The sequence below is a fragment of the Vitis vinifera genome, chromosome 5, assembly GCF_030704535.1.
Source record: "Vitis vinifera cultivar Pinot Noir 40024 chromosome 5, ASM3070453v1".
Lineage (NCBI taxonomy): Eukaryota > Viridiplantae > Streptophyta > Magnoliopsida > Vitales > Vitaceae > Vitis > Vitis vinifera.
The window spans coordinates 22,351,118-22,378,999 of NC_081809.1; the positions used below are offsets into that span (position 1 = coordinate 22,351,118).

The window sequence follows — 27,882 nt, forward strand, 5'->3', positions numbered from 1 at the left end:
AAATAATCCACAACATTCACCTGTTCATTCTGGGGTCAAAGAAGATCTTTTGAAGATGACCTTGGATGTACAAATGAAGGGGTGTCAGAAAGACCCAACGTAGAAGATGGTGTGTTCTTTGCAAACGAGGATCCCCTTCACCCTGGGCCACACAATATGTTGGAATTAGTGCAATCATGCATGGACAACAATATGGATGTAGCACCACAAGCCTCAGAAGAAATACGACCACGAAGAGTAAAAATGAAAGTACGTCGTCATAGGCAACGAGTAGCTGCATGCAAGTCACCTTTTGTACAATACAAAAGGTTGACGAAGGAAGAGACACATGTTGCCGACTATGTGTTTGACGAGTCAAAAGATCCTAGGTTAGTCCTAAATCACACGTTTAGCAAGTATTGTTTTTAAAAGACTATGATTATGGATTTGTCTAGAAAACAAAAAAAAATTACTCACATCTTGTGTTTCATGTGATTAATAGTGAGATGCTTTGTGCATATGGTGGCTATGGCGTGACACGAGAACAACTTCAATGCTTAGTAGAGGAGAGCTTCATTTATATTCCAGTAAGGTTTATGATAAATAAGAAAAAATGTCTTCATCTTTCCATTGATCATTTTAACTAATGAAGAGGCATTATGTAGGTGATTTCCATGTTCCGCCGATACATGAATGCAAAAAAAGAGAATCCTTCTCGCAGACACTTTTTTAATCCATACTTTGGGGTGAGGTTTTTTCCTTGAGTACACCAAATCTTGTCCCTAATATAAGATGCATGTATAGTTTTAGTCATACATTGTTACTATGATCTCAACAACTTTTTATAGGAAATATGTGGTTCAATGAGCAAGTCTACCTCAAAATCAACACTCAAGAAAAGATTAGGTAGCTATTGTGTTAATCTTGAATGTTGCAACCAGGTAATGCTTGACTATTGTATTGATTACATAAATTGATGACAATTTTTTAGTAATTTTGAATTTATATTTCAAATATTTAAGTCTTCATTGTTGTTATGATGATTATCTGTTTTGTAGTTTTATATCCCTTTATTCCAATTTAATGAATGGGTCATCATGGTAATCAATTTGGAGGCTAAAAGGGTGGATCTACTTTCATTATATCATAGCATTCAACGGATTCACTTTGTTAATGAAGCTTTCAAAGTAGTTGGATTTATGTCGCAGTTATTAAAAAATTCCTTCAAACGGAATGATGTGAATATAAATAATTTACATCCACAGTATGCAGATATCGTTGGCGATCCAAATTGTTAGTTACATATTTTTTATTTTCATGTATTCATTTTCAATCCTAATTGGGTCCTATGTTAATAACATGTCACAAATCATGCTTGTTATTGTAGATGTCATACTAGGATGTATGCTATTCTCTATATGCAACATTGGGATAGAAGTGGTCTTAATAGAACCATTAATTCTGTAAGTTGTTAAATATGATGTTATGTTTTTATTTTCAAATGTACATGTTAAATGTTACCGGGATGTAGGGTTTAACATAAGTTTAATGTGTAGGAACGCATGAGCCTTGAAAGATTGAAATTTGCAACTCATATGGTTCTTGATAGCGAAAACGAAATTGGTGAAATGGTTACAACTAATATTTAGTCAACCAACAATGCAGAATAGTATTGGGTAACCTTCACAATTAATTTCTTTTGTTTTATTTCATTCAATTTTTTAACTATACATTCTAATTTAAACTTTAACTTGGTCATCGATAGTGAATAATAGATTTTAAGGCTATGTCATGTCTTCTTTATGGTACAATAGAAGGGATAAGTTATCAATACTGCTTCCAATGCATGCATGGTTCATTTGACTACTAGGTTAGGTGCTATCTCCTCCCTATATATATAAAACTATAGTAAATGACATTTTTATTTTTTAAGGTTATATTATTGACAATTTCTTTATGCTTCCATAAATCGTTTGTGCTCTTCCATATAACCTGTTTAAATCAGTTGATAATATTGTAATGACATGGTCTAGTTGCTTAAACTTATCCTTAATTTTCTATGTTTATGTATAATCATGAGCTAATTATTAGATAATTCAACAACCCTGTAAACCAATTTGGTCAAATGGCTGTATTTTTTGTTTAGCTGAAAGAATCCTTGTTACCATCTGATTGTGGGTTTGGCTTTCTCGCATCTATAAAGCAATTGATACTAAACTTAGTTTAGAGTGATTTTTGATGGTTAGACATTTAATAAGACAAAAGATGACTTATTCCTGCATTAATATTTCCTAGGGGAGTGTTGTGGAAGGAACCCTCTAAAAGAATAAGTTCCTTCATTACTCATAAGCTTTATAGGTTTTTATTATGTTTTATTTACATCTTATGGTTAACTGTACTTCTCTTATCTTTAGGAGTTCACTGATAAGCTGATTGAGGAGGATAAATTTGATGCAGATCAAAATGATGCATTTAAGATGATCTATAATTGATGATATGCATGTAACTGATTGTTCTTGCATGTAATTAACCATACCATGAACTTAAATTGTTTTGGTTGCTCAGAATTTTGTCAAAGACAATGTCGAAGAGCAAAAAAAAAAGCCAATAGACAAGTATTTTATAGCAGATACCAATTGTTGCAATAGTTTTGGTCTTGCACATAAATTTCAAATATGTTGAGTACTTGTCAATTCTTTTTCTTGTAGGCTAGAGAAGCCCAAAAAAAGGTCTTGCAGAAATGAGTTAGTAGACTAAAGCAGCATTTGAAAACATGAAGTTTAACAAGTTCTACTCAGTCCAGACCGATGATACTCCTGACATATCAAATGTTAAGGTACAATTTTTTTTTTTTTTTTGCAAAAGCTAATATTATTAACACCGCCTAATTAAAAGAAGGTGCACAAATGTACACAAGAAGTTTAGAAATGAGACATAAAGGCAATTAGATTGAAAGATTAACAAAAGCATCTCTCTATAATCATTAAGAGCCCAACCAATCAACACAATCTAATATGGATAGTCATGTTAAAAGCCAGAGAAAGCATAAGAAAGAATTTGTTAGAGTTTGTTCCAATTATTCTTCATTGACAAAAACTCTAAAATGTTAAGGTACAATTTTGAACATCTCTTCTATTGAAAGAACAAAATATCTTCGACACCACTATTTTTGTTTCTCCATATGAGACTATTGATAGCCTATGAATCTTGTGCATTTTGAAGCTGGCCTTGATGCGATATTCAAGATCATGGTGTATTGTTATAAGTCGTTTCCTACATAAAAAGTCAAAAAATAATCTCTTGATGGAATATATGTTTAATTTATTTATCTGTTCCATGCTAACATAACCTGTCTGCTATTTTTAATATCAACAAACTGATTACCCAAAAGCTTTGTCATTATGTGGCCATTTTTTTTCCTTGGTATCCAAATGGATCAATATGACACTATTTCTAAATGGTTAGACTTTTACTTAGCTAATTAAGTTGAGTTTTTTCTGTTGAGTCACCTTGTTTTCACTTGGCCATGGTTTATTGAGGGTATGTTTTGCCATCCATTTTGTGAATAAGTACAAAAAATAGTTGATTGGTTGTAGCATATCAATGAATTTGGTCTTTTCTGTTAGAGCAAACACTTGTTAATGAATGTTAATTGCATTATCTTATTTGTGCCCTCTCTACATATTTTTCAAGAAATAACTATGACTCATTAATCTTTAAATAGTAATTATTGTTGTTTGGAATGCCTTTCAGGCACCGTTTATAAACAGGTATTATGGGAAAGCTCATGAAGTTCTGTGATTGGGCTCATCAACCACCAGTATTTCTACTGCAAAAGATGCCAATTGGTTTGCATTGGGGACTATAGCTAGCTATTGATTCTAGGATATGTTTCATGATGAAATTTCATAATGGAACCCTAAATGTGTGTTAAATCTGGTGGTTCTTTCTCGGTTTCTCAAGTTTGTCTTACCTTTCCAATTTATGTACTTTGTTAGAAGTTCTAATTTTGTCCCATCAACATTATTTCTTGTATTCCCAAAAGGTTCAATTCTGCCAATGCCATGAAAGAAAAATAGTTATTGATCATTTATGGAGGTTTAAATGATTGTGGATGATATAAGCATTTACAAAACGAAATTGCATACTCGTGCAGCGTTTGGCATGATGGAAAATATCATAGTGGTAATAAATCTTTGTTTAGCAAGGTAATTAGCTTCTATGTGTAGCTATCAGAGTAATAAAGCCATAGAATTTTATATTTACGGATAATTTTTAAAAATAATTATTTTTAATAATATGGGTCATTTTTTTTCCAAATTGAATTAAATAAACTTCTACTACTGTTTTTGTGGAAAAAAAATTGGAGTCCTTGCGCATTTTTGTCAATTGTGAAAGTTTTTTTTAACATTTTTAATAATTTAATGATATATTTTTTAAAGTATTTAAAATGTCATAAAATATGTTTTAATATACGTATTTTTTAATTTTAAAATAAATCTCTTAAATATATTAAATCAATTAATGCTACTTTTCTTATAAAAATTTAATAAATATTATATTTATTCATACTTATATCAACTACATTACACTTATTTGATAAATATTTGGCCATTGTATGTCAAAGAGAACAAAAACTTGAAAAACTTTTGTTGCATTTGATTTGATTGTACCACAGTGGACAATTAATAACTAGAAGTCAACATATTACCAATATTTATGATGCACCTACCACATAATAACTTCACATTCACTCCACATAATGATAGTCTCCAATTGTAGGCTTGTAGAAGACTTCATTCACGTTGTTTCATCCCATCCAACTTTAGTGACTTGTAACTATGCACTCATTATGGAACATTAAATGCATGTATGTACTAGCTACATCTATTGCACAGGCGGACTTCCATTCCAACTTCAACCATTTACTCAGTTTGGTTGACATCACATCCTCAACAACTCATATTCATTCCCATTTACACCTCATATTCTACCACTTATACACGTTGCACATCACAACCTCCCTCTTCCACCCACCCATTCCTCCATTGTAGATAATCTACCCTTTCACTCTAAGATTTTCACCCGCATAATCGTCAACAATTTGCTACAATAACAACAACAATAAGGTTTGTTTTTCATTGTTTTCTGCACATATTTTCTCTTGGTTATGGCAACCACTCTTTTGGGAGTTGCTTGAATTCCTTTTTAAGCTATTTGTGGTTGGCTTGGATGCAATGAATTGAAACTTTTCATCTCTAACTTCCATCACTGAATTTTTAACAATATGTAGTGCCATTACAAGGACCAAACATCATGCCGCCTAAAAAGAAGGTTAGACATGGCTCAATGTCAACTGTACCTAAGGAAGTCCAACATGACCCTTTCATGCCTCGCCACCCACCTGATGAGCACGAATGTGATAAGCTCATAGCAAAACGACCAATTATCGTTGAGCGTGTCATACTAATTGCTGGGTTTGAAGAACATGGTGTTGTTGAGTTACTAGATTTTTACAAATTGAGACCATTTATACAGCTAACGCAAGAATGTTATCCAACTCCTGTGCGAGCATTCTACAGCAATATCAGAAATGTTGACGAGGAGAAATATTCGTTTCACACTTCATTCAAGGGAGTTGTTGTGCTAGTTTCCCCATCCCTTATTGGACACACCTTCTCTCTAGAAACACCCAAGAAAGCTATTAACTTTTGTATTCCAGAGATTGATATAAAGACAATGTCAGACACAATAACAAAGGAATTATACGGCCATTCTTTTCAGTTGGGTACAAGCATTGAACGTAGATCTCTTCTTCCAAAATACAGGATTCTAAGTCTGATATTGTTTCATACTGTCTTGAATAAGAAGGGTCATCTTAATGAGCTTACACTATATGTTCTGCATATTCTATTCCACATGGCACGTTGCCGTAAAATTAATTTGCCCGCACTTATTTGCCATAACATGATAGAGGCACGACGTAGTAATGTGAGCACACGTGCATTACCATATGGTTCAACTGTTTGCTTGCTTTTACAAAATGCAGGGTTGGATTTCAAGACACTACCTTATGAGTTAATCCCGAGCATGCAACCTATGCGCATGAAAATGTCGATAGACAAACAAACATCATCCTCTTCTTCGCGTAGGTCAACTAAAAGTTCTCAACTTGGGGATATTTAGGCAATGTGCAAATCAATGAACAATCAATTGAAGATTGTGTGTCAACAATGCGATCGTTCCATTGCAGCATGGAAAGCATTGCACCCTGATGCTCTACCTCCTACGCCATCACAAACAAATGACGAGGAAGATGGTGATGATGATGGTGGAGATGAAGAAGACGAAGATGCACCGACTGATAGAGAGGAGTAACCTTAGTTTCTGGCCGTCTTACAATTGAATGCGTATATGTGCGCACAACATTTTCATGGAATTTGTAATAAGTTTATAAAATCTCGTTCTCAAACAACTTCTTAACTCCTTTTACTTTAACATTTTCCAATGCTTATCGATATGCATGCTTTCATTAATCATCAGTAAACTTTATACTCTCTTGCACCAATTGTCAACACTCTATGCAATATTTATGTGTAAATGTAATGCTAGTTATGAGGTTGGTTTAAGTTATTTTGAATGTCTGAATGACATTTTGCCTATTTTCCAATCTTAGTATGTATTGACTCTATATTTTAGGCTTCAACACATATAAAGCAATTGTCCATACATTTTATTTCAATGTGAATGTGTAGGGCCAGCCCTTCATGCGTTGGGTCTGCCTCCCATGACCATACTGTCCAATCAACAAGTAAGACAAAGTCACTATGAAGGCATGTCGCCTGCATAAGGGGCATGCCTATCTTTTTTATACTGCACAAATAATAACTACAATTAGGTGTTCACCCACTTACATGCATGTCATATGAAAGGTGTGCCCCTAATTTGGCTACTGCCCATGGCATCTTCGACACATAGGCATGCCTGTGAAATAAAGGGTGGGCCCTTATTTTGTGTATTGCATATAACATAAGATTCCAAAGTTTATCATACCATTAGGGATGTGTATGATATGAAGGCGGTGGCCATAGTTTTCCTTCATGTTGATTCCTATAAAAAAACGTTGTCATTACCTAATACTTTATTTCAAATTTATATTATCATTTTATTTTATATTATCTTTAAACAACGAAGATTACCAAACTATTTCATACTAATATAAAGTCGATCTTACATTATGAAGTTTAATAAAAAAAACTTATAGCAATGGGTTGTTACATGTCGCACGATTATGCCCAGGTTGATTACAACGAGAACAATGAACCGTTTTTTTTTTACATGAATTGAGACTCGATTTGACGTTTCCTAGGTCTTCCAAGAGGTAGCTTTGTGGTTGGAGGATTAAGAAAGGGATAAGTATGACCCAAGGCATCACAAACGGTTCCATCTTCATCAATCATTGGCATGTCATGCGTTACCAAAGTACACATGCTTCCAAAGTATATCTTCTCTTGCAAATTATACTTATACCAGTCATTAACATAATCAGATACATCAAACCCCATTCACCGTATAGCTGCACAAGCATGATCACATGGGATTCCAGACATTTGCCATGCTTTACATGTGCAAGTTCGCTCCATTAAGTCCACTTCCAGGAATGCTTTTCCATTGGATACTTTCATCGAACTACCCAAGTGTAAATAAGTGATATAATTTTCACATTTTCCAATGTTCAATGCAATTTTTTCTTCTATTTTAGGACCAATACACCCATTCTATTTTACAAGTCCATTTTTATGCTCAACTAAAAGAGATCCTAACTTATCCATATGATCGATGAAGAAAACACAAATGTTATGGTGTCGTTCATGTCTTAACCAAGAATTGAAAGACTCGGCCAAATTACTTGTCATCTTATCCCAACGCATCTTCTTAAATTTAGAGATTGCCCAATGTTGAGGGTTATTTTCTTCAACCTACTTCGTCAAATCATGATTAAATGTCCTTAAAGTATCCATTGCAACCTCATAATCACAATCTAACCTAGCATAGGCGATAGAATCAAGCATTTGCAAAGCATTTTCCTTTCCTTTCCTCCCTTTAGTGTTCAGTTTTGATAGAAAGCTACTGAAGTTTTCTTTAATGTGACGATAGCAATGTGCATGGTTTTCACTACTAAATACCTCTGAAACACTACGGATAATCCCTTGGTGCCTATCAGATGTTATTATAACATCTCTTTCACCTATGACCATCTTCAATTTCTCTAAAAACCAAAGCCAATCCTCGTAATTCTCAAAGCTAAATAAGCCATAAGCAAGTGGAAACATGTCATCGTCAGCATCATAGGAAGAAGCTGAAAATAAAGCACCCTTGTATGGCCCACTCATATGGGATGAATCTATTGATATAATAAGCCGACATCCCATTTGAAACCCATGTATTGACACTGAAAGGGCAACAAACAATTGCATAAAATGACCATCATCCGAACATCTATATTCAACAATCGTCCTTGGATTTGTTTCAATAAGCCTTATACATAACCAAGGTAACAACTTATATGAACATTGCGGCACACGATGAATTCGTTCTTTAGCCTTCTCTTTCAAGTTCCATGCTTGACAATAATTCAATTACATTCCGTATTGTCGACGAAAGTCTTTACATATTTGACAGGGTAAGTAATCTGGATTTGAACGGATAATATCATCAATCATAGTTGTGGTTCAATTACAACGAACTACTGGTTCGGAAATTGACACATCTTCTAAAGAGTGGTTATGTTCATTTCTAAATGTATGCACTTGAACTATTTTTGTTCTCCCAATAGCACGAGCAGTTACTTTCCAAGGACATCCTTCAACAACACATATTACAGTCATATGCTTAAGACAATTCCTCTTAAACTTATATCTAAAATGACCTTCTACTGACATGAGATATATTGCATCCCGAAATTCATTTGCAGTTGAGAAGGTATGCCCACTACCCAATATTGCACTCTCAAAACGACTTGACTCTAGTGGACCAACATGTGATTCAGCACATCTTTGATGAAATCCTCATGATTGCATTCTAATATCAACATCTCTTGTTGAATATGGGACCAGTGAGTTAGACCCTACGATTGTTTCGTTCAAGCTGCATTATAACATCTAATGAATAAACATAAATGTTACAAAATAAATAAATACATGAAATCATTTAAGATTATATATATTTTTGATATAACTTACCCTTGTCCTCCATTCTCAATCATTTCATCGTCTTCAACTGTTGATGCTAAACATATATATACACGTGCACATCGGTCACTAAATTGAAACATGTTTGTCAAATCTTCATCATTTTTCAATGGTTGAAGTGCATATAAATCAAACGGGAGAGTATATGAAAATGTTGGTCCCACTATATTGATGTTCATTTTCCCACAAATCCTTGAAACAAAATCATTATATGTCATTGATTGTTCTAAACTTAGACCATCTCGTCTCCCACCCATATATTCCACATTGCCATGTTCATCCCTTACTAGCTCTCTTCCAATGTGCAGATAACAATAAATTGTATTACTTGGATCCATTTAAATGCTACTCGATCATGTGCAACCCCTGTTTAGAAGCATGAACCTTTAGTCAAGCTGAAACAATTAACTAATTTCTTAATAACACTGCATAAACCAACTTACTTATAACAAAACTGATTATCACGCCTATGACCATCATATATTAATACATCATTTATCTTTGAAACTTTACAAATGAGCTTCATTTACATTTCATAGTCTACAATTAATGGTGTAAATATAGATATGCATAGTGTATACTTAACATTAAGCAATGCAATTATTCTATTTTACTTTGTAGTAATTTGCTATGTTATATAAGTTAGGGAGTGAACCTCTCAATTCATGGGCTAACCATTGTTTTGGTAACTCTTGAAGCCAAATTGTGCTAATGTCACTCTCTTCGGGCCACCCCCTCAAACAATGGGTCGACCTTTATTTTGCCCACTGCCCAAATTAAACCACAACAATGTTGCAACTAAGGGCCGACCTCCAAACAATTGGATCAGCCTTTATTTTGCCCACTGCCCAACTTAAACCACAATAATGTTTACAACCAAGGGCCGACCTTCAAAAAAATGGGTTAACCTTTATTTTGCCCACTGCCCAGATTAAACCACAACAATGTTTACAACCAAGGGCCGACCTCCAAACAAATGGGCCAGCCTTTATTTTGTTCACTGTCCAGATTAAACCACAACAATATTTACAACTAAGGGCCTATCTCCAAACAAATGGGTCAACCTTTAATTCACTTACTGCAACCTCTTACGAAAACAATAATTTCATCCAAATGTCATTAACTGAATTATAGCCAACCCCTTCGTCCAAGGGTAGACCCTTACTATGACCACTATACACATAAACAAAACAAATTTCATATTTGTGGTTGTGACCATCAATTTTGAACCTAAGGCTCCACTACTATTTTCCCTAATTCCCACATAAATTCATGCTCGCTTTACTAATTTTGTTTTATTTTCTTCTTCAATTCAACCCTTATTCATTACAAATTCAAAACTTTTATTAAGAAATTTATTCAAACTTTAATCCCAATCATTTTTAAAATTTATACTTATCTACTCATGACTAAACATGAATTCTTTTCCCATGCATTAGATTCACCAATTAACAACTATAAAAGATCACTCAAATTACTCATTTTGGAATCTCATATAAACAACATTAAACAACAAAACATCTCGACTCCCATATAAACAACATTAAACAACAAATTGTTTGAACATTCCTAAAAATTGTATTCCCTTCACATGCAATAGTCATATTTTTCTTCTCTTTTCCGTATTCTTCCCAACAACCACATACAACACAAACACAACAATTCAGAAAATAAAACAAAATCAATATAGCTTACCACCATCTCATTTTCCCATCATTTATCAAATTTTAAGCCATATTTCATTTCAAATAAACCCTAAATAAATTAAAATATAAATTTAGATACAATATCAATGAACATTGAACATGTAGAAATATGCAATGTAATCAAGTTTAAATCACAAAATTGCACAAATCACATAACTATGACATTATTCAAATCTCAAAGAATCAAAATAACAAATCAAAATATAAAATTATTACAAAATTTAATAACATATATATATATATATATATATATATATATATATATATATATATATATATATATATATATATATATATATATCACCTAGAAAAACCCTTGCTTTAAAAGTTAAATGCAACTGCAATATTTTTATTCTTTGTTATCTCATTCTTTTAATTGCTTTATTTCTCCTTTTTCGATGTAAAAGCAAAATAGGAAGTACAACCAGGAGAAAAAATGACTGTCACTCTTGAAATAAGAAGAAGGAAATGGGTTTTTTTGTCTACCTAGCCTTTGTTAAGGGGTTCGCACTTGGACTTTTGTTTTCAGATTGATGTTTGGTGGAAAAATGAAGATGTCGCCTTCCTCATGGTGATGGAGGAGAAACAAAATAAGAGATCAAGTTTGGAGGTTCGTTTGGGGTTGATGGTTTATCGCGATTTGAGAACCTACCAGACTTTTTATGGATCCTTTCGTCTTGTGATGGGTTGTGCTTGTGAACGAATAAGAAAGAACATAGGTTTTTGGTGTTAGGGTTTGGTTGAAGAAAGAAGAAGATATTTGGGGGTAAATATTTTTTAAAACATCAATCCATGTGGAATGTCTAGCTGGCCGATGACATGTAACTGAGCCATGTCATTGGCTTAAGTGGACAACAAGCAACTTATCCAACTAGGACAGATGTCAAACTATACGAGGGTATTTTTGGAAGGGTCTCAACATCACTATTACAGTGTATGAAAGGTTGTTTATTTTCCACAAAATCCACTGAATTTGAAAAGTAAAAAGTAAAGTTTCCAAAAGGCAAAATTTTGCCCCTTGGTGTATGGTTACATAAATTCCCCGAAAATTAATCATAGGTATAGGTGGGATTATAGACTGACTTTTGATCCTGAGTATGAATAGAACCATGAGTATGTATATATGGTAGGTCATCTACAATGGAAAATAGAAGATTGTTGAGGACTTTTCCCAAGGATCTGAAAATAATTTGTGATTCTCTCTGATGAGTTCACTTTCACAACTGAGCAATATTGCATGCGAGCTTTAATTTGCTTCCTAACCCTTCAAAACGCTTATTATTATAATAATAGTTTGAGATACGTTACTTAAATAGTTAGGTTTTTAGATTAAATTGACAGTTTTTGTTGGATTTATGATCTTTGTATGGCTTTGTAAATGGGATCTTTCTTTGTGAATTTATCTATCTTGAAATTTGCTTGTTCATGCTAGGCTCAATATTGCCATTAATCCTTAAGTGGTATTGTTTTTAACATTACATATCATTTTCTACTAGGGATGGTAATTCATGTTGATAGGTCCGTGTCAAAATTTAAGCATTTTACTATATAAGTCAACCTAAACCCGATACGAAAAATAATCATGTTAAAATTATAAACTTAAATGCTATAGCATTATTACATAGATAACACCTTGTATAACTTATTTAATAATTGATTATTCCTATTTGATGATTATTAATCAAACCATACACACAAGTGGATAATAAAGAAAACAAGATATTTTAACATAATTCGGCGATCAATGTGATCCTTCCATGGAATGCACCAACACTCAAAAATCTGTTAATCAAATGAAAAAGAAAGGGTATAATGGTGAAACTCTACTTTCCTCTTAATTGTGACTGTACTCTTTAAAAAACAAAACTCTAAATTATAAAATGGTTAAATATATAATGAGAGTAAACTCGTCATTCATCAAATAAATAAAAAATAAAATAAAAATAGGGAATATTGCCCCCAGCCTAAAGTTAAAGCACCATAGAGAGAAATTATCTTAAAACTTGAATCTCTCAATTTCAAAAGCTCGCCACTCTTCTCTCAAACATAATAGGGACTTGACTATTCACTCCTAGTTTGTTTGAAAGTAATTTTATAAAGAGTTTCTAACTTTTTAACATTTGAAAATAATTTTTTTAATAAAAATTTTCAATTATTGGAAATATTAGACAATTTCTTTTACAAAGAATCCACTAAGCACATAATTAATCAACCAGAATCCTCCCCAATGGAGGGTATTCATTGAACTTAGATATACATATCTCCACTCTCCAAGTTACCATGCCCAAGAGCTAATGTGATCAGCAGTGCCTAAAAGTCTTTAATTTCCAACAATTTTAATTTTCCCGAGTGACAAACCCATGGATCGTCCGTTATCAGCACAGCTGGGTGTCTCCACATTCTCAAGAATGGCCGGGAGCACACTGGACACCCGGTCTGCCCAATTCCTTGCATGCATGATTGGGACAAAGGCGTGCACTATGCCCCAAGTGATGGCCGGCAGCACAAATTAAACAAGATAAACATGCATTGGGTACTGCACCCCTCCATGCATGTTGCCATGAGCACACCCCAGTTGACAGACAAAAATCCCTACGGCACGCCAAAATTCCGTGCAACAACGTTAACCTTTGTTTTGAATATGAAAGAACCAGGGAGTGGCACTGTGTGTGTTTGATTGCCTCTGAGTTGACTTTTATGTTGGTTGTAGTTGTAATGGTCGGTTATACTTGTACGGCTTGGGTTCAACCACCCTGCATTGCATGAAAACAAAGTTGTTTCTTGATTTGCTCCCCACGTTTATGTGCACATGGATGATGGTCAAATGGGTCATTTTCTTTGCAACAAAAAACTGAGTGAGATGAATTCTCTTATTGGGAGTAGAGGAACGTCGCTTTCAAATTCCTACATTTTGCTTCATTTCTGTCCAAGCCAATCCAAAGGGCAGTCACGTCAAGTGGTATATATTTAGGTGAGCATGTGGCATGTAGAGAAAGGCCCCGCGAGCACAAGAAGCCACGTGTACAGGTTGCCACATGTACTTTATTTTCTTCTTTACTTCCACATTATATATATGGTTTTTACATGATTTTATTCTTTAATTTAGGTAAAAATTATTTGTTGGTTGTGGGTCATATTGATCATAGAAGACCCTCATCTTATATGACTTAATTATTTGCACATACATATCTATATTATTTAGTTGTCGAGTTTATAATAAAAACCTTCCTAAGAAATTGAAATTCCAAATAGACTGCCCACCATATTCACCATTCAACTCCTCTTTAGATGGCTGAATTTCACATGAAAATGAACGTAGAGTTGGATCAAAACAAAATTTGAGGTGGTACTATTCATTACATTGAGTGTCATATACCCCCTTCTCACAAACAAGCATTCTACAATGAGGACCGCAGTATCATTAGTCGAATCTAATGAGCCTATAAGTATATATTAATTAGTCATTAAGTCATATATAGCTGCGGATTATTATTAGATTACAACCATTTTCTCGAAGACTAAGGTAGTTCATGTGTTTCTCATCCTATATAACTTCAGTGGCTTCTACCCTTTACAGGCTCAAAAACAGAAGAATAAGAAATAAAGAGGAACAAGAGCTGCTTTCTGATCGATATATTAAACAAAGTGAGGCTTCAACTTCTACAACGTGCTTACATACTGGGAGGCAAAGGTGACCCCAAAATCTAATTTGGGAGCTAAGGAAAGAGACAGCTTTGAATTTTTTAAAAGTAGGGGGAAATAGAGCATATCCCCACCATACATTGTCTCTAAAATTTAAGTACTAATCACAACACTGGCCATTAATAAGGGCATGCGCAGGTTCTGGAAAGTGCTATATTTCAAAGTGAAAGTGACTATATAGTTGGCTTTTAGTGAAACTATAAGACAATTTTAGAGTGAGGTAGTGTTTTGTACTATCAAAACCACGCGACAAATAAGCAAAATTGAAAAAATATGTAGAAATTCATCTAAATCAATCAATATCGATCATATTGGTTTGACTTTCAATAATAAAAAAAGTCGGTTTGATTTGAAAATTTTGAAAATTAACTTTATCAATTTGGCTTTTGATTCTCGTGTCTTCTAATCAATAAAAATCAAACCAAATCGATAATTTAAAATTTACATATAATTATTTGATATTTAATAAGTTCTTTTTAATATAAATTATATTAAAGTAATTCATTGTTTGTATATTATAGTCAAATTAATTCTAAATGTATTTAATATTGAATTTAAGTAAATTTTAATTAATTTTAAACAAATTAACAACTTAGACTTAAGGCCTAATATAAGTTCAAATTAATAGGTTTTGTGCTCAAAATAAATATAAATCTACAATTGGGTTGAAGACTAAAAAAAAACCCATTAAATTTGGTCAAAACAAATCCACGAAAACCAAACCAACTTTAACGGGCTTAGATTGATTCGATTTTTCACTTCAAACCTAGTCGATTCAGTTTTTATCATATATAAAACCAACTACATCGATTTGGTTCATTTTTTATCCAAAAACCGATCGAACCAATCTTATTTACATCCCTAATTAGCTTGAAGTTTCACTTCCTACCCTACCATGGAATGAAGTTTTGAGAGCCTTTAAAATGTAGCAATTTCTTATGATTTAATTTAAGTAAAATTAGTATGTTTTTTTTTATAAAATAAACTAATAATATCTTAAAATTAAAATTGATCCAAAACAATAATTAAGATGAAAACATAACTGAACCGTTGACTTAAAGTCTCACTTCTTATACATGATGCTCATACAATTAATAATAAGAAAAAGGCATGGGGAAGATCACTTCTGCAACCATTCATTTGAAGCCTCACTTCATATACATGATACTCATGCAATTATGGATTGATCATCCTCAAAAAATCAGTTCTTAGGACTATACAAGTCTCTCTAATATGCAATATTTTCATACATAATTTGATAGTGAGAGGATGGTTGGCTTTAGGGCCTACTGGATAATTATTTTAGGAAATATTTTCAAGTGTTAAAAACCGTTTCCTAAAAGCATTACTAAGCAAGTTCTTAGTGAAACTGTAAAACACTTCAACAATCTAAAAGTGCTTTTAGTTAATAAAAATGTTGCAACAAGTAATTATTCTAGGTATGCAAAACATGCAGAGATACTTGTATGTTCAATATTGAAAGGCAAGTGGAAGAAAATTTTCACAACAATCCTCTTGAAGCTTCACATGCTACATATGATGCACAAGAAATTGCCCAAAATCACTAGAAATTATGTAGTTATAATTAAAACATAGTATGGCACCTTAATAAACTACTCTAAATATTGAACATTATTTAATAACTTAATCTAAATCAACAAATATGTTAAACATCTTTGGGAAAATAATTAACTTAATAATACTACTTAAAATTAAAGTTAACTTAAAATGATAACTCACTTGAATCCTTCATATGTAATCGTTGATGCACACTCCATTGTTAGAAATTGTTGAAGTTTATATAATTATTAAAATATAATAAGACTTGTTTAATAATTGGATTAAAAACTTAATATAATTTAATAACCCAATTAAAGTCAATAAAGATATTAGTTGCTTTTAAAAAATAACTTAATAACTCCTTAAAGTCTACAATTAACTTAAAATTAAGGATAAATTAAAGGTAGATTTCTACAAACCATTCATTTAAAACCTCATATCTCATGGGGAGATATTATGAGTTCATAAAGTTTCTATAGTAAAATAACTTAATAATACCACTACAAGTCGAAATTAACTTCAAAACAATAAAATAAAAAATATCAATTTTTGTAAGTCTACACTAATATTTTATTACCAATGTCTAAAAATCTGAACTTTTTATTAACTTTCAACCATAGCTATTAACTTTTTCCACTTTAATTCTCTCTCATATATTCATTATTGAATATTGATAAGGATAAATGTATCAAATTTCATAATTTTAATTTTTAAATAATAAACTTTAAATGAACAAAATTTAGCCACGTCTATGTTAGATCATTTATTAAATTATTTGAGTGCTAAACTATAACTTAATATCTTAACAAGGAAGCCTTCTAAGACTTTACACAAATGATACGGAGGCCATGTGAGAGGTTTCAAGTTTGAATCCTATAAAAGATATTAATGAGTAAAGTTTTAATCAAGTTACTCTTCTCGGCTACTTTTGTTCACATGTGAAATTTGCTATGTCTAAAAATTATAGAACATAAAAGGTATGGAAATAATTATACCTTTATTGATTTTTTCAAACTCTTCTATATTTACTTTTTAATGGTTTACATGGGTATTATTTATATTCATGCCCAAAAGGAGAAGAATTATTAACACCCAACAAAAAAAATACCTCTCATGTATGCATGCACAATTTTTTATTTGGTCATACAAAAGATGATTCGGAGCACTTACAAAATTTTGCTAAGAGATCGAGGTTTGTAGTCGAGTATGTGTTGAATTAATGAAGTGAATAACCATGTTTTTCATCTTTAAAATAATTAAGAAAGTTGAGATAAATACTTTTTGCTAAAAGATTTTTGTTCTCCTATTTCTGGATCGATCTAGGTGTAAGGGCAGATCGATCCAACTTACACTTTTTGATGAAATTTCATTCGTTGGATCAAGGGCTCTATTTTAAAAACCCAAAATTTGCTTCATGTGTAGCAGAAAGAGAGTGATACAACTGCGACCATCCCCTTTGGTTCTCTTCTCCTCTCCTATTTTGGAGTGTTTGGTTGCCAAGAAAATTCAACTTTCTTATTGTTTTCCATGTATTTTCTTGAGAAAAAAATGGGTTGATTCTTCATTCATTCATCTCTCAATTTCTAATCTATTTGGATTTGAGTAAAAACTCAATTTCTTCTTGTGTGAATTCAAGAATAGGCTAAGATCGAGCTTGGTGGCCTCCAAGTGTGTTTTGAAAGAAGAAGGTGAGAAGCTAAAAGTGGAAAGTACTAGTCAAGTGGTCCATGAATGATAGGTAAGGTTGAGTTAAATAAAACCTTGTATTCAGTTTTTGTTCTTTATAATGGATGTTTTCGATTGATTTTAAGCTAGTGGTTTTTGATCTCTTTGGAGGTTTTCCACATTAAAATTTGGTGTCATTGTCTCTTTCTATCATTCTCTACTCTTTGATTTATTTTCAGTTGTTAATATCATTGGTTACTTGGGCATATTTGATGAATGGAAGATATATTAGCTTAAATAAGTGTGATTCTCCATAGAATATCTTCAATAATTTTTTTGTTCATTTTGGTTAATGATATCTTATAGTAAATTGAAATGAATTAAAGAGATAATTGTTCTTTTAAATTAATTATGAAGAGTATTGAAGTATTTACATGTGAATTACATTTATAAATTGTTGAGAGATTATTTGTGCATACATTGCTTGTAGATTTTATACTTTGTTGAAAAATTATTGGAAGAGACTTTATTGACATTGAAAAATTCTAAGGTTAGGTAATCTTTATTGAATTTTTTTATATATAATTCAATAATACCTATTCACCTCTCTTTAGGTGTAGTATATTATTGAGATTCACCTTTCAAATTATATGATTAATTTCTACTCAATCATTGATGTTTTTCTTCAAATAATTAAAAGGGTCAATTTCAGATCAAATTTTTTTGCTATCTAATCTAAGGATAAGACAATACAAAATATATAAATAAAACTAAAATAAATTAAAAGTAGGTTGGCCAACTCTTATCAAGTCCCAAACTGAATCAGAAGATTCACATTCAGACCATATGATTTTCGTTCGATGGACTCAAACCCAAGTGTTCATATAATTTTTCTACACAATAAAAAGTCCACGGCTGAAAAAAAAATATAGAATATATAGTGGACAAGAAGATCTACAAAAATACATTTAATATAGTTTGACGTAAAAGTATATTAATAGTCTGACTTTGAAGCACAGCCACCAGTGTATAACAGTATGCAGCGTTCATCAGACTTCTTCATCGAGCCTTAGTCAAAAGCTGAGGAGATCACTCGATCGTCACACATAGCTAAACCATCAAATGGGGGCCAAACCCAATCCCGGAAAAAATGAGGAAAATTAATCATAGGTGCAGGTGGGATTATAGACCGACTTTTGATCCTGAGTATGAATAGAACCATGAGTATGTATATATGGTAGGTCATCTACAATGGAAAATAGAAGATTGTTGAGGACTTTTCCCAAGGATCTGAAAATAATTTGTGATTCTCTCTGATGAGTTCACTTTCACAACTGAGCAATATTGCATGCGAGCTTTAATTTGCTTCAATTCCTAACCCTTCAAAACGCTTATTATTATAATAATAGTTTGAGATACGTTACTTAAATAGTTAGGTTTTTAGATTAAATTGATAGTTTTTGTTGGATTTATGATCTTTGTAATGGGATCTTTCTTTGTGAATTTATCTATCTTGAAATTTGCTTGTTCATGCTAGGCTCAATATTGCCATTAATCCTTAAGTGGTATTGTTTTTAACATTACTTATCATTTTCTACTAGGGATGGTAATTCATGTTGATAGCATTTTACTATATAAGTCAACCTAAACCAAATAATCATGTTAAAATTATAAACTTAAATACTATAGCATTATTACATAGATAACACCTTGTATAACTTATTTAATAATCGATTCTTACTATTTTATGATTATTAATCAAACCATATACACAAGTGGATAAGATATTTTAACATGATTCAACGATCAATGTGATCTTTCCATGGAATGCACCAACACTCAAAAATCCGCTAATCAAATGAAAAAGAAAGGGTATAATGGTGAAACTCTACTTTCCTCTTAATTGTGATTGCACTCTTTAAAAAACAAAACTCTAAATTATAAAAGGGTTAAATATATAATGAGAGTAAACTCGTCATTCATCAAATAAAAAATATAAAAAATAGGGAATGTTGCCCCCCGCCTAGAGTTAAAGCACCATAGAGAGAAATTATCTTAAAACTTGAATCTCTCAATTTCAAAAGCTCGTCACTCTTCTTTCAAACATAATAAGTACTTGACTATTCACTCATAGTTTGTTTGAAAGTAATTTTATAAAGAGTTTCTATCTTTTTTAACATTTGAAAATAATTTTTTTAATAAAAATTTTCAATTATTGGAAATATTAGACAATTTCTTTTACAAAAAATCCACTAAGCACATAATTAATCAACCAGAATCCTCCCCAATGGAGGGTATTCATTGAACTTAGATATACATATCTCCACTCTCCAAGTTACCATGCCCAAGAGCTAATGTGATCAGCAGTGCCTAAAAGTCTTTAATTTCCAACAATTTTAATTTTCCCGAGTGACAAACCCATGGATCATCCGTTATCAGCACAGCTGGGTGTCTCCACATTCTCAAGAGACGATTTTCCATTAAAAAAAATTAATATTACAAAAAATTGGTAATCCAAACTAATTTTAAAAAAAAAATTCAAAGGGAATAAATTCAAAAGGGAAATCGTCTCTTCAAGAGACGATTTCCCATTAAAAAAATTAATATTAAAAAAAAATTTTTAAAAATCTCAAATTAAAAGAAAAAAGTAATATTACAAAAATTGGAAATCCAAACTAAATTAAAAAAAAATATTCAAAGGTAAGTTTCCCATTAAAAAAAATTAATATTACAAAAAAAAATTAAATCCCAAATAAATAAATAAATAAATAAATAATATTACAAAAAATTGGAAATGATTTTGCAAACTAAATTAAAAAAAAATTCAAAGACGATTTCCCATTAAAAAAATAATATTACAAAAAATTGGAAAAAAAGAAATTCAAAGGGAAATTGTGTTTTGAAGAGACGATTTCCCATTAAAAAAAATTAATATTACAAAAAATAAATTAAAAATAATAATATTACAAAAAATTGGAAATGATTTTGCAAACTAAATTAAAAAAAAAAAATCAAAGACGATTTCCTATTAAAAAAATAATATTACAAAAAATTGGAAAAAAAAAAAAAAGAAATTCAAAGGGAAATCGTGTCTTGAAGAGACAATTTCCCATTTAAAAAAAATTCAAAAGGGAAATCGTCTCTTCAAGAAACGATTTCCCTTTAAAAAAAAATTTAAGTGAAATCATCTCTTTAAGAGAGGATTTCTCTTAAAAAAAATATTTATTTTTTATTTAATGTGAAATCGTCTCTTGAGACGATTTGGCAAAAAAAAAAAAAAAAACTTTTCCCAAATAGCTAGCCCATTTGCTATCATAGCTAGTCCATTTGCTATTTTGAAGAAGACCGTTTGGTATCATACCGTTACACTCTACCAATTCCATTTGAAACTCAAACTTTAACCACTCATCATACATTTTTTCAACTTCTCATACATTATAAATTACCTTCTTCATTCCCATTTTCACCTTCAAACTTCTTCACTTACATTTTCCCCCTCTTCCCACTTGAAACTCAAATTTTCACTTCTCGGTTTTTCACCTTCCATCTTTGGTAGATTTTGAGCATATCTCCTAAGGTAATATTTTAGCTTTATTTTATTTTATGATCTATAGTTTTTATTATTATATCAGTATTTATTGGTAGGTAATATTTTTTACCTTTATTTTATATTTATTGTGTAATGCATGATAGATATTTGTTGTTACATGTATTTTTTTTTTAATTTATTTGATTTATAATAATTTTGTCAAAATATTATTTGTTGTAAATTATCATTATATAAAGATAAATGAATTAAATCATTAAAAAAAATAAAAATGATATTAGTTTATTTAATTAATATTAAATAATAGGATTATTGCTTATGTTTATCAATAATATATTAAAATTTAAATTTAAAAATAAAATAAAATATTGATAAAATGATAATGAAAAATAATAATAATAATAGAATAATTATATTTCTATATATTTTGCATAATATATGATTTTAAAAAATATTAAAATTTAAAAAATAAAAATACAACATTATCCAAAATTATGAATTGATCTTATATATTTTTTAAAATTAATAATAGTGTTAAATAATTGATAAAATTGTTGTAAAACAATGAGATGTAAAAATAAAAATATAAATAAAAGTAAAAATAAAACTAAAATGTTATTTGACACGAAGTGATGTTTTAAAAAATTTTGAATTTTACTACCTGAATTTTTGAGATATCCGATTTCAAAAACTTAAATTTTATACGTTCATAAGCACAAAACCCTTTTATTATTTTAATAGGTGTTTGAAAATATTTTTATATTAAAATATTAAGTTTTCCAAAAACTTTATATTAAAATATTAAGTTGAAAAATATTTTTATATTAAAATATTAAGTTTTGAAAATGTCTGAAACCTTTTATGATATTTTATTAGGTGTTTGAAAATTTTATATTATTTTAATAAGTCTTTGTAAAATTTTACACTATTTTAATACTAGTAATAAATGTGTTCACACTTTAATTCAATAAAAAACTTTAATCAAACTCTCATTGTTAACGGAGATTTCAAACAAACTGTTGTTGAAACTGGTGATGGGAAAAGTTGGTATCAGAGCTCCTCTCTGTGTATTGTAGTATATTAATTAGGAAAGGAGACTGTAAATTCAAATTGATTTTTAGAGTACCGAACTTTACCTTACCCCATATAAAGTCTGATTAAATTTTGCTTAATTTATTCTGAATCTTTATTTGCTCTGCTTATTTAACATGAATTAGGAATTAATGTCTTTTATTCCTTATCCTCCTGGTATATATAATATAGATTATGATCGTGTAAAAGAACTTAATAATAGGTTGTATTCTCAACGTAAAGAATTTAGAGAAACTTGTGATAAATTACATAATTTAAGAACTACTGTAAAAGATTTAACCACAGATATTAAAAACTTAACTTCTCTTAAATATTTGAATGAATACGAAGTAGCTATACAAGAAGCTTTTGATGAACTTTTTGCTACAGAAACCATAATTAGAAGAGAAATTATAAAATATTATATTGATAATTTATATGCTAGCTCATCTAATTAAAACATATTAGAGATAATGAACCCTCATCTACAAACCCAAGAGGTAAAGCAATTAAAATTTTTAGTAGAGACACAATTAAAAATAACAAACGAAGTATTACAAGAACAAATTCAGAAAGAAAACCAAAACAATATAGATATTTTAAAAGAAATCCAGAAAAGACAAATAAAATCTGTAGAAAAACTAAACAAGGTCTTAGGAATTAGAAAAGAAGCTGGAAGACTTTAAGAACCATAATTTGCTAAGAAATAACCTAGATTATATTAAAGAACAATTAGCTAGAGAAGAAAAATTTGTTAGAAAAGAAATAGAACAAATAAAATTAGAACAACAAAATTTAAAAGAAACTTTAGAAAAAATTAACCAAAAAGTAGATAAACTTTTAGAACAAAGAAATATAGTAATATCAGAGGAACAAAAATTAAATAACCTTTTAAAACAATTTGAAAACTTTAATTTAGGAGAAAAACCAATAATTAAAATAGAAAGAAAAATAAATCTTTTTGAACCAAAAAATCTAGCAATAAAACCATGGAAATAGTAGAAGCAATAAACCCTCGAGATAATGTAAAAGAATTTATTGAAGAAAAATTAAAAAAGGCAGTAAAGGAAGTAACACCTTACAAAAAACAATTAGTTCAAAATTATAAAATAACTAGATTTTTAAATCAACATACTATAAGTTCAATAGGAAATATTGTATATTTAGATTTAGTATCTCCAGAAACAAAACACAAATTATTAAAAAATAAAACCGATAAATATATGCACTTAGGAATAATTTTGATAGGAATAATAGGACTTCATCGTAAAGAAATTGGAGCACTTATAAATATTAACCTTTTAGATACTAGAAACAACACAGTAGGACGAGCTCTTTTAGCTAGTGCAGAAGTTAATATGAACCAAAATTACGCAGTTATTGGTTGTATACCTCAATTTTGTATAGATCTTAAGGAATTCACAGAAAAAATAAAAATAATTGTAAATACTAAAGGTTATGATATGGAATTAGGAAGTAAAAACCTTAGCATAGCTATAGGATTTATAGGAAAAACTACTAATGCTTTAAGTTTAAAATGTATGATGGAATTCGATGATATAGTAAAAACCTTTGGAAGTAAGACAGTAAATATGATAGAAGCAAAACCTGTAAATATAGACTATTTACTAGGACGAGAGTGGGAATTACCTCAAATAAATAAACCAATAATAAGATATCCAACATCCAGCAGCTTATATGAAAACCAAGATGGAAGTGCAAGTATAACCTTTGGAAATTATAAAACTGTAAATGTAGAGGTAGAGTCAGATAGTGAGATAGAAAATGTAAATGTTATACAAGAAGATATTTTACTAAACATTGAGACAGTAGAAAACCTATACAAAAACTCAGAGTTAGTAAATATAATGTTAGAGGAATTTAGTAATCCAACATTACTAGATGAACAAGTGGATCAAGAAAACTTTGCTAATATAATGTGTAACAACTATACAGATGACCAAATAATAGAACAACTCTATAAAACCAATTTAATCAAAAAACTTATAGATATAGAAATGATAAATCAATTTACTATTCAACCAAAAGTTAACGAAAACATAGAAATAATCTCAAACGAATCAATAAATACAATAAATGAAGAAAAAGAAACTGTAAATGTAAAAAGTGAAATAGTAAAATATAATAAGCCGTATAGCAAGCCAAAAGGACCTCAATGGAAAACTAAAACAGAACCTTCTAGTTCTTTGCAACCAATATACGAATATGGAACAATATTAGATATAGATAGTGCGCAAGATCTTAGAAAAACCATAGAAAATTGGGAGCAATCTTTAAATTCAGCAGGTGTGGTAGTATCCTTTGAAAACCAACAAGAAATTTATGAATTTTGTAAAAGCACCCTTAGAGGAACCGTACTACAATTTTTTAGAAACATGGAACAAGAAAACAACAGCTATTTTCAAGAAGTCAGAAATAATTTTAGCATATCTGTATTTATAAATCTAATAAAACTTTATTTTTTAGAAACAACACAAGAAGATGTAAAGGAACCTGTAATATACCTTCATAAGTTAGAACAATTGAAATTATGTAACCTTTCATATATAAGAGAATATGAACAAAAATTTAGGAAATATGCAATCCTTGCTAGAGTAGACAGAACCCCTGAATATTTAAATAAATATATATTAAAAATACAAGGACCCGTAGGACTTAGACTATGGAATGAATTTACAACCTCCGAGTATAAAAACTCTCCTTATATAGGTGCTAGAATAGAATTTGTAAAAAATTGGTTAGAAAGAGAATGTGTAAGCATAGGAGAAAGAAGTCAGATAAAGAAACAAGACATAAATCAACAACTTTGTAGAAAATTACATATAGGAGAAAATCTAGATATAGGATGCAGAGAATATAAGTTTAGAAAACCTAAGAGATATAATAAATTTTTAAGAAGGAAGTCAAAAACCTTTTATAAAAAACGACCATATCATACAAGGTATAAAAAACCTGGAAAGTTTTGGATAAAAAGAAAAAGAACCTTAGAAAGAAAAAGACAGTGTAAATGTTATTTGTGTGGTCAGGAAGGCCATATAAGACCTGAATGTCCTGAGCTTAAAAAACCATTAAATGAACGAAATAGAAAAACCCAATTAAAAATAAACCTAATAAATGAGTATCAGCTAGATAGTGAAGAAGAAGAACTTATCAGTGAATTAGACTTTGAAAGTGAAAATTCAAGTGTATATAGTGTAGAAGATAGTGAAAATGAAAAAGAAGAAATTTGTATGATTATTGAAAAAGAGGAAAATCAAGCTAAGAAAACCCCTTTAAATTTAGAAAACCTTGTACAACCTTTAGAAAGTAAAATAAAACCTTATAATATATGGAAAGATTTACAAATAATAATCAAAGGAAAAATTTCAAAAGAAGAAGAAGATAGTAGTTCAAAACCTAAGGACACAGAAGAACCAAAAAGTCCTGTAAAAGAAGAACCAATAAATCCTGAAAAAATAACCATACAAACAATAGAACAAGTAAATATGGCAAATAAAGTTAAATCTATTATTTTTCCAACAACAATTAAATTAAAAACCATAGAATTAAAGGTAGACGCAATGTTAGATACTGGAGCCAGTAAAAACCTTTTATTTGAAACCTTAGTACCTCAAGAAGATCAGCAAACATTAATTCAACCAGTAGAGTTAATCCAATACAATCAACAAAAACTAATACTAACCAAGTATATTTCAAATGTACCAATTATAATTAATAACATAACCTTAGTATTACCCCAAACTTATCTTGTACCTACTATAAGTTTATATCCTTTTATTTTAGGTCTAAATTTTGTACATTCTTTACAAGGAGGGATAACAATACAAAATAACCAAGTTAGTTTTCATCCTAAAACCACAACAATTGTTTATACAAACATGGAAAATGTATTAAATAAAAATCATAATGTAACATCTCATCAAATTAGCAAAGTAGAGGCACAAAAGGATAGCATAATTAATGACTACTCAGAACAATTAAGAAATGCAAATAGATTAAAAAAACCTTATATTAGAAGCAGAAAAAATAGGAATTATAGGAGAAGACCCACAAAAACATTGGAATAAAAATAAGACAACCTGTAAAATACCAATTAAAAACCCAGATTTAACAATAAAAACAGCAGATATAGCATGTAATCTTATAGATACAAAGGAATTCAAAATTCAAATAGAAGAATTGTTACAGAATAACCTCATAAAACCAAGTTTCAGTCCCCATAGATCCTCAGCCTTTTTAGTTAGGAACCATAATGAAGAAAAACGAGGAAAAGCTAGGATGGTTATTAATTATAAAAGATTGAATGATAATACATATGATGATGCCTATAAAATTCCGAACAAAGATTCTTTAATTAATTCTATTCAAGGATGTAAATATTTCTCTCAGTTAGACTGTAAAAGTGGATTTTGGCAAATCAGATTAGAAGAGGATAGTAAACCATGGACAGCGTTTTCATGTCCTTGTGGATTATATGAATGGAATGTAATGCCATTTGGACTAAAAAATGCTCCTCAGATATTCCAACGAATGATGGATAATATTTTTGGAAAATATTCTTTTGTTCTTGTATATATTGATGATATTCTTGTCTTTTCATATACTCTTCAAGAACACATAAAGCATTTAGAATTGATTTTTGAAAAATTAATTAGTCATGGATTAATAGTAAGTAAAAAGAAATTGAAATTATTTAAGACTCAAATAGAATTTTTAGGATTAGAACTAGAGGATGGACAAATAAAATTACAAGAACATATAGTACAAAAAATAAATAATTTTCCAGACAAACTCGAAGACTTAAAAACCCTTCAAAGTTTTTTAGGATTATTAAACTATGCTAGGCCATATATTAAAAACCTTAGTAGATTAGCTGGACCCCTTTATAGTAAAACAAAAAATATAGGGCAGAGATATTTTAACCAAGAAGATATTAAACTTATACAGAAAATAAAAGAACTTGTGAAACATCTCCCAACCTTACATTTACCCTTAGAAAATGAATATAAAATAGTCCAAACTGATGCTAGTCAAACAGGATGGGGAGGTATACTTTTAGCAGTAACTAATATAGGAGAAGAAAAACTTTATAGATATTGTAGTGGAACTTTTAATGATTATCAAAAGAACCTTAGCTCTACAAACTTAGAAATTGAAGCAATAATATTAGTCTTAGAAAAATTTCAATTATTTTTGAACCAAGAACAATTTACTTTAAGAACCGATTGTGAGAATATTAAAAAATTCTTTGAAAACAAAAATTCTTCAAAATTGTCCACCAAAAGATGGATAAAGTTTCAAAACTCTTTAATTGGTTTCAAACCTAAATTTGAACATATTAAAGGAAAAGATAATATATTAGCAGACTGGTTAAGTAGAC

General features: G+C 30.2%; 1 long non-coding RNA gene across 1 annotated transcript; it reads left to right on the forward strand.

Annotated features, from left to right (window-relative positions):
- The first annotated feature begins 2,691 nt into the window (after positions 1 to 2,691).
- On the forward strand, positions 2,692 to 4,068 carry LOC109122633 (uncharacterized). The gene is made up of 2 exons (XR_002030070.2): positions 2,692 to 2,815; positions 3,733 to 4,068. It is a non-coding gene; the product is annotated as an uncharacterized LOC109122633 (long non-coding RNA).
- The last annotated feature ends 23,814 nt before the right edge of the window (positions 4,069 to 27,882 follow it).